Here is a 7,221-nt window from a genome sequence, read left to right as displayed (position 1 = left end):
CCTAGCATTTATGGATTTTTTCCTTCCTAGTGGGAGAGAGAAGGAGCAAGGAGTGTGAAGGGAATCAGTCAAGAGGAAATGCTGAGGCTTTTCAGTTTCCTGTTCTTTGTGAGAATGAGGGACCCAACAATAGGGAACCTTCGGTCAGAGAGAGAGGCACTCACTTGTTATCGATTTAATTTGCAATACTGAAGTCACCCCAAAAGCTCTGAAGAAGCAGATCTGCAAGGTATCCACATTACAGGCAACTGCTGGGCAAGTACTTTGGTGGGTAGACAGCACTGCATACATTTTATTTAATTGAAGGTTTGTGTGGATTCATTGGCTGAATTATAACTGGAGTTTTAACATGTGCTCAAAAAATATTCTATGATGTGTTAGTATTGCTTCTGGAAAATATAAAGACATTGCTTCCTAACACATTAGATTATGAAGGCTAGTAGAGCAGAGGATAAAAAAGAATCATTAACTAAAAAAAAAAAAAAAAGCCTTATGGGAGAGATTTCTTATGGGGACTCTGAACTCAGATAGCGAGGCAAAAATAGTGCCATAGATTAGAAACAGTGGGAAAAACATGTTGGAGCTAAATATTCAGGTCTGAGTATGGTAGGTTATCAACATGGGAGAACTGCAAGGATCCATGCAAAGACAGTCTTTGGAGTGAAGCATGAGGCTTTATATTCCTTCAGGAGAACAGAAGAACATAATTGTACATTTACTTCATAACTTTTTTTTTTTTTGTTAGTCGTACCAAGCTCTTCTCCTCGGTATCTTGTGACAAGAACTCCCAAAGTTAATTTTCAGTTGTGTGAAAAATGTTTTTACCAACTGCAGATGCATGGCGCTCCACTCACTGGAGATCTGCTTCTGTTGCATGAGGGTAAGTGATAAACATATCCCCAGTTATTCTTTTTCTCATATGTGTCATTCATTCCATTATTAAATCTTCAGGAGGATGCTTTCTCTTATCTTCTTTTCAGAGTAACCATGTGCAGTCCAATGAAGTTCCCTTCAGATGGACAATTGTCATGGCTTTTGAGATTGCCTTTCTGTGTGGTGCCCGTATTTGCTAGGCAGAGAGTGGAGTGAAGCATGGTGACCACCATTCAGTCACACCTGCAGTGTCGCCCGGGACTTGTGCAGTCAGAATGATATTATTGCTATTGAATGCTTCGATGTCCCAGATAAGAATAAACTGGTCATTCATTTAATGGCATGCTGACATTTTCAGATTTATTGCTTGCATTTTATTCCTCATATACTCCTGTGCATTGTTTCTCTTTTCTGAGTGTAACAGAGCAGAGCTCCTGATTGAGATAGGAAAAGGAAGCAAGTGGTATTTCTTGATGCAGACTATCAAAAACCCCATGTCTTATCTCTCTCCTCTCCTCTCCTCTCCTCTCCTCTCCTCTCCCCTCCCCAGTCCTCTCCTTGCATACATCTGCATTTGGTTTTTACCTGCTCTAAAATCATGCTTTTAGTGGTTATGACTAGCAAACAAAACACCATTAGGAAGAAAATAAATAATACCATGAAATAGAGAGTGGGCAAGTGGGTATTTGCAGGGGATACTGTTTTGCTGAGGGAAGGACAAGTGGAGTTGTGCATGAGTTGTATTGATACACTTATGAGTGAATTGCTTAAAATGAGCTATATGCCATTATAAAATGCTTTCAGCAACTTTTTTGGAGATCAGCATTTGGATTAGACTTTTATATCTAGAACTAGCCACAGACCAAGAAGTCACATATGGAACTTCTCTTTTTATTTCAGCTATTGAATCTGTGAATCCTCTTTCTGACATCCAGAGTCCATTTTGAAATCAGGGAAGATGACATGAAAAGTCAGGCAGCATAAGAAGTCATTTATGCTTATTGATTTAGGCAGTGCCCACCTGCAACCAGCAGCCATAGTAACTCACCTTGAATTTAAAACCTTAAAACCTTTCATTATTTCTTTTGCACAAGCAAAGATACACTATGGATAATTATGGATAATAGTATTCCATAAGCATTCACCTTTGTCCTGTGGTTTGGTGCCAAAATAGGTCAAATTTGTGGCCACCGGACTAGAAGGAGAGCTGAGGGGGTTTGGTATCAGCTGAGATGAGGGGGTCAGAGACTGCTTTTGACACTTATAGTCACAACTGTCTTGGGAGAGAAAGTTACTGTATGTTTTCAATTAATGGGCAAAGGAAAGAAATGAAAGATATCAAAGGTGCTGGTAATGGAGAAAGGGTAAAGTGAGACTGATCAGCTACCCTCAGAGAATGGATTAATTATTTTCTGACACAAATTCTTGGCCCAAGCCTTTCTTGGGGCAAGAATTCAAGAAGCACTGTAAAATGACTTGGTATAAATGGAAATTTAGGATATTTTTTCTCTCAGCATCTTAAATAGTTTATACAAACCTGCCCCTTTTCAAATGATGCACTGAAGTGCTCTTGTGGTACTTAATATCAATATTCCTCTTGCTTAATATCAATATTCCTCTGAGATTTTACAAATACATCAGCAGCATTAGATGGACAAAATCCAGTCTGTTGTAATTCAGATGTCCAACATACGCAATGCTTCACTAAACATTTGAGTATGCAGCCTGGAGAGCAGACCAAAAACCAGGTCTACCTTAATGTTGCTGCCATGCTTGTCCTAAAGCCTGAGATGGGCGGCTCAGGAAGCCTACAGGGGAAGATGTAGTCTGCTTATAATTGTGTTTCCTGGTTTTGACTGTGGACATTTCCCACAGGTGGTATATTCCCCCACCCCTTCCACAGGTGCTCAGGGGAATGCTGAGCATCCCTGTCCCCCACTTGCAATGTCCCCTCGCCCTTTGCAGTGCAGAGGTGCAACATGTGCTGGTGCCTGCTCTTTGCACTGTGCTTTCCAAAGAAGTGGCAGCCTCCAGGTAGATGGACCTACTCAGCCCCTGTAGGATTAAAACTTAACTCTAACACCCCAGGAGAGCATTTTAAACCTGATGTGTACCCCTCATCCAGACCATGGTGGAATGGAAACACTGCACATGCATGAGTGCAAGGATTAACACAAGGTGCAAGAAGGGGCATGGCTTGAAATCACAGGATCTCCTGTTTCCCAGATAATTGCTGTATCTCCTAGGATTTTTCTCACAAGGTTGTTAGTCTTATTCCCTACCACTCTCTCATTTGGTTGGTGAGGCTGTTTGCTTTAACACGGAGTGTGACAGAGCAGTAAGTAGCCACATTCATGAAACATAATCTTCTGAGCAAATATGAGTGGCTAAAACTTAAGCTCCTCTAAGAAATTTTAAGCTAAATGAAAAAACACCTTATGCCTTTGGGTACCAAAAGGTAAAGTGTGGCAAGTACCTTATCACATTAATTTAGACAGATGAAGTCAGGAATGGAGTTCAGGCAAAGGGAAGATTGGGTTAAACAGTGTGGCTGAGATAAATGTATTTAAGATGAATCATTCTGATGAAATTTGACTTAAAATATTTATAGATCAAATCAAAGTAATAACTTACGCATAAGGTGTTCTTCAAAGAGTGTGGAAAAGACAAGAGAGGTCTCTAAAAAGCAGTAAAAGTCAAAGACCATACCCATTTTTGAATGGTGGAATACAGAAAAACACTTGACAGCCTTACTTCAAACCTCAGAAAAAAATATCTGAAAGATAATGTCATGATGAAGAACTGTCAACAGGGATTCAAGGCAACACAATTTCTTTCTTTGGATAAGGGGAAAGTAATAGGTGTAAAATATCCTGACTCCAACTAGGGCCCCTGAGACCGCTCCTGTTTCATGTTTGTGTAAGAAAACTGAGGAAATATGGCTAGGATGGGAAATCCATATGAAATGTGTCCACTGAGAGGAAGAATCAGCAGTTGGTTCTCTACCAAGGTAAGAGGTGTTTTGAGAGAGGGATTTTTATTAGTAGCTTGGAGGACACAGTCTTTTTTTTTTTTTTTTTTTTTAAAAAAAAAAAAAAAAAAAAAAAAAAAAAAAGAAGTAGCTTAGGAAGATTAGTCTACTTGCAGAAATAATGGACACTCCCTCGTTGCCCTAACTGCTGTTGAAAGCAATCACAGAGGGTGCGAGTCATCCTACCTAAAGTCAGTCTGCAGCTGCGGCCCGGGCTCTTCCCACATTCAGTGCAACAGCATCTCTTGGGTGATTCATCCCATCCAAGGACAGAGGTTGAGGATAAGGGAAATGAATCACTCCCTAGAGTTTCCCCTGTCTGCCATCCTGTTGACTGTAGGATAGTATAAAAGGACTACCTTACAGTAGCGGCTTAACTTTTCAATAACTAACATCAGGTGAGATTAATCCCATCTTTTGTAGCCACTTAATTACCCAGATTCTCATATTTGGGTACTTAATTCCCATTAAAGCAGACACTAAGCAGATCTGATAACTTGACCTGGGATCTGTTGACTGAGCAACAAGGCTCCCACATGGAACAGGTTATACGAAGATCTTAAGACTCCTGCTTGTTTCTGCATTTTCCAGGTTAATCACTGGGCTCACTAAGGTCTCTGGATACAGTAGGGAGGAAGGATCATGTTATCATCTGATAGTTTTAGCTATCAACCTCACAGAAGGAAGAATGAAACTTAGGGTGTGGGCCTGTGTCACAGTCTGTGCAGTATTGCTCAGTGGAAAGGAGTACAAGTTTCACAAATAAATCAATGGAGCTAATGTTGATCCCCTGTCCCAAACATCCTCTTCCCACGTATGCCACAGTGATGTTAATGGAAGCCTTTCTTGTGAAATGAAGAGCCACATATTTTATCTTCATGGTAACAATCCTTGAATGGAAATACTTCTTTAAGCCTTATACCTAGTTCTTTGCAGACATTCAGGAGGGGTGGTGGCTCAACAAATATTGATAATTCTGCTACTGAAGAATTATAAGGATAATTCTCCTTTTAGCATGAAAAAAAAAAAAAAAAAAAAAAAAATCTGCATTAGGAGCCAGAAGAGAGCTCTGCTACCCCACAGGATTTTCCATGCAGCCTTTCAGTACAAGCTCTGTTCTGTTCCATTTTTAATAAAATAACTTTTTCTGTCACATATCATCTCTGATCCCAAACTAGCCTAAACCCTCAGTACTCACAGAAGTGGACTAGGATCTTGTGTCCATTTTCTGTGGCCCCGTTGCTAAGGTCTGGAATAAATAAAGCCTTCCCTGCTGATTGGCAGCCCAGCTGAGCCCAGCACACAGCCACACTCCCCACCCCTCACCTGCCCTTGTCTCTGCGAGCCCTTGCATCTCCGTGACCGCAGCTGCTGGTCACCCCTCGCTCCACTCACGGCAGCTGTCCACAGCGATGGGCTTGTGTCCCACCACAGCGTCACCCTGGCACCATCAGGTCTTTCAGCAAAGACAAGGGAGGAGTGTTAGGGTCGATGCAATGACCATGATTTTTAGGCACAAATAGATCTCTGAGTTAGGTTAAAGGATTGTCTTCTCCTTTCTATTTGGATGGAGATTAAAATACCAGCATGTGGCAAGGATCAGAGACCAGGAGGGAGATTGTGACACTGAGGTCCAAAGGTGGGACCAAATTTCAGCCCTCTTTTTGTGAGGGAAGGCTCTCTGTGATGTCTGTCATGACTGCTCCTCAGCCAAGGTACTGAACCTCCTGGTCAAGGTGGCTTGAAGGCTGCTGCTGCCATGCAGCCGCCACAGGACACTGAATAACCACAGGAGTGGCTGCTCCTGAGAAAGGCTGCCCCAAAATTCTGCGGCATGTAAACCTGTTTACTTCGTATTATAATGCTTATATGGATAACAGAAAGATTAGAAATGTACACAGTGTGAATAAGGATCTTATTAACAGATGCCAATAATTAAGGCAGATGAAGCAACAGATATTTGCTTACATTCTTCCCTAATCCATATTTTAAAGCTTACTCACAGGACAATGCACTTTCTCCTCTGTATGTGGCAGTGCAGGGAATGAAGCGTTTGAAAGAAAGAGGAAATGAGTTGTTCTGTTACAAAATACTTGAAACCTCTGAGCTGGTAGAATATGAAGGCAAATGCTTAAACATATTCCTGTGTTCTCTATCCAGCTACAGGGGGGAAATGTGCTCTCAGGCAGACAGCTTGCTGCTGGTGAGATCCTTGAAAGGCTCCACATCCTGATGGAAGTTGCAGTTAAAATTAGTACACCTGCCTCATGGTGTCATCCAGGCAGTTTCTGATGCAGGAAAAAAACAGATTAATATGTCAGAAAATAGTGTTTAATTCTTAGAGGGAATATTTCATCTTGCGAAGGCAGTAAGTGATTCCCAGGGCAGGATACGGAGCGCATCATCTTACCCCAGTCTACTCACACCTGTTTGAATATTAGGTGATGCTTGGTGTGAACTTCAGAACTTTTTTTTTTTTTTTTTAAAAGCACATATTTTTGTCTTCACTTCTGTTTTGTACAATTATTTCAGGATCAATTGGTATCTACTTGTCCTGGAACATGCTTCTTTACATCTTGTAGCTCCATGAGAAAAGGAGCAAATCCTGAGTTTAATTTAAAGGTCACAATATACATTCTTCAGGCTATCAAAAGCCAAAAGTTTCAACATAACAAACTATCAACATGCCATGTGATGTGTGCATGTTCATGTGCATATATGTGTGTGTTTTAGTGCAAAATAAAATAGAACACAGTTTATCTTTTCTCATGGATGCCACTCCTTGCTGATCCCCCTTCTTCTCCAAGCCTTCTCACACATTCCTAACTGTCACATTTTCTTTTTCTTTGCATACCTGCCAAATTCTTCCTCTACCCACAGAAAAATTTCTGGCATGTCTGTCACTCTGTTTATATAGTTGCCAGCACAACTGTTCTCATTTGCTTCTTAGTTTTCTAACATTAATGCCAGACTGGATTTGAAAGTACAGTGATGCTTAAAAATAGCAACAAACTTAAAAATACCAAGGTATGAAATACCAAACACAAATAGTTTCACTTCTTTCCATTTCTAAGCAAAAAGTTCTGCTTTCTTCATTTTCTCTGCTTGTGTGACTCCTTCAGAATCTGGCAGCAGCCAGCAGCGCTGTACTGAATTCACTGTATGTTCATTCACCACCTCTGCATGACCTTGTCACACTGAGCTTCTGAGCGAGTCTGGCTGAGCTGGCTCCCTCCATCCATTTTGGGAGTGAAACTGAAAGGGAAATAGCAGAAGAGCTTTTTTTATGTCTTTTTTCTCTCTCCCCCCCCCCCCCC

At 41.1% G+C, this 7,221-nt stretch overlaps 1 long non-coding RNA gene across 1 annotated transcript in view; it reads right to left on the bottom strand.

Annotated features, from left to right (window-relative positions):
• Window positions 1-207: 207 nt before the first annotated feature.
• LOC113485130 overlaps window positions 208-7,221 on the bottom strand; it is a 25,837-nt gene continuing 18,823 nt past the window's right edge. The window contains exon 3 of the long non-coding RNA XR_003399361.1: window positions 208-222. This is a non-coding gene — a long non-coding RNA (uncharacterized LOC113485130). The remainder of the gene's footprint in view (window positions 223-7,221) is intronic.

This window comes from Athene cunicularia, assembly GCF_003259725.1.
Source record: "Athene cunicularia isolate RWA chromosome 1 unlocalized genomic scaffold, athCun1 chr1_part1, whole genome shotgun sequence".
NCBI classification, from domain to species: Eukaryota; Metazoa; Chordata; class Aves; order Strigiformes; family Strigidae; genus Athene; species Athene cunicularia.
Note: the sequence above shows the minus strand (reverse complement) of the source record. Positions and strands in the feature narration are given on the sequence as shown.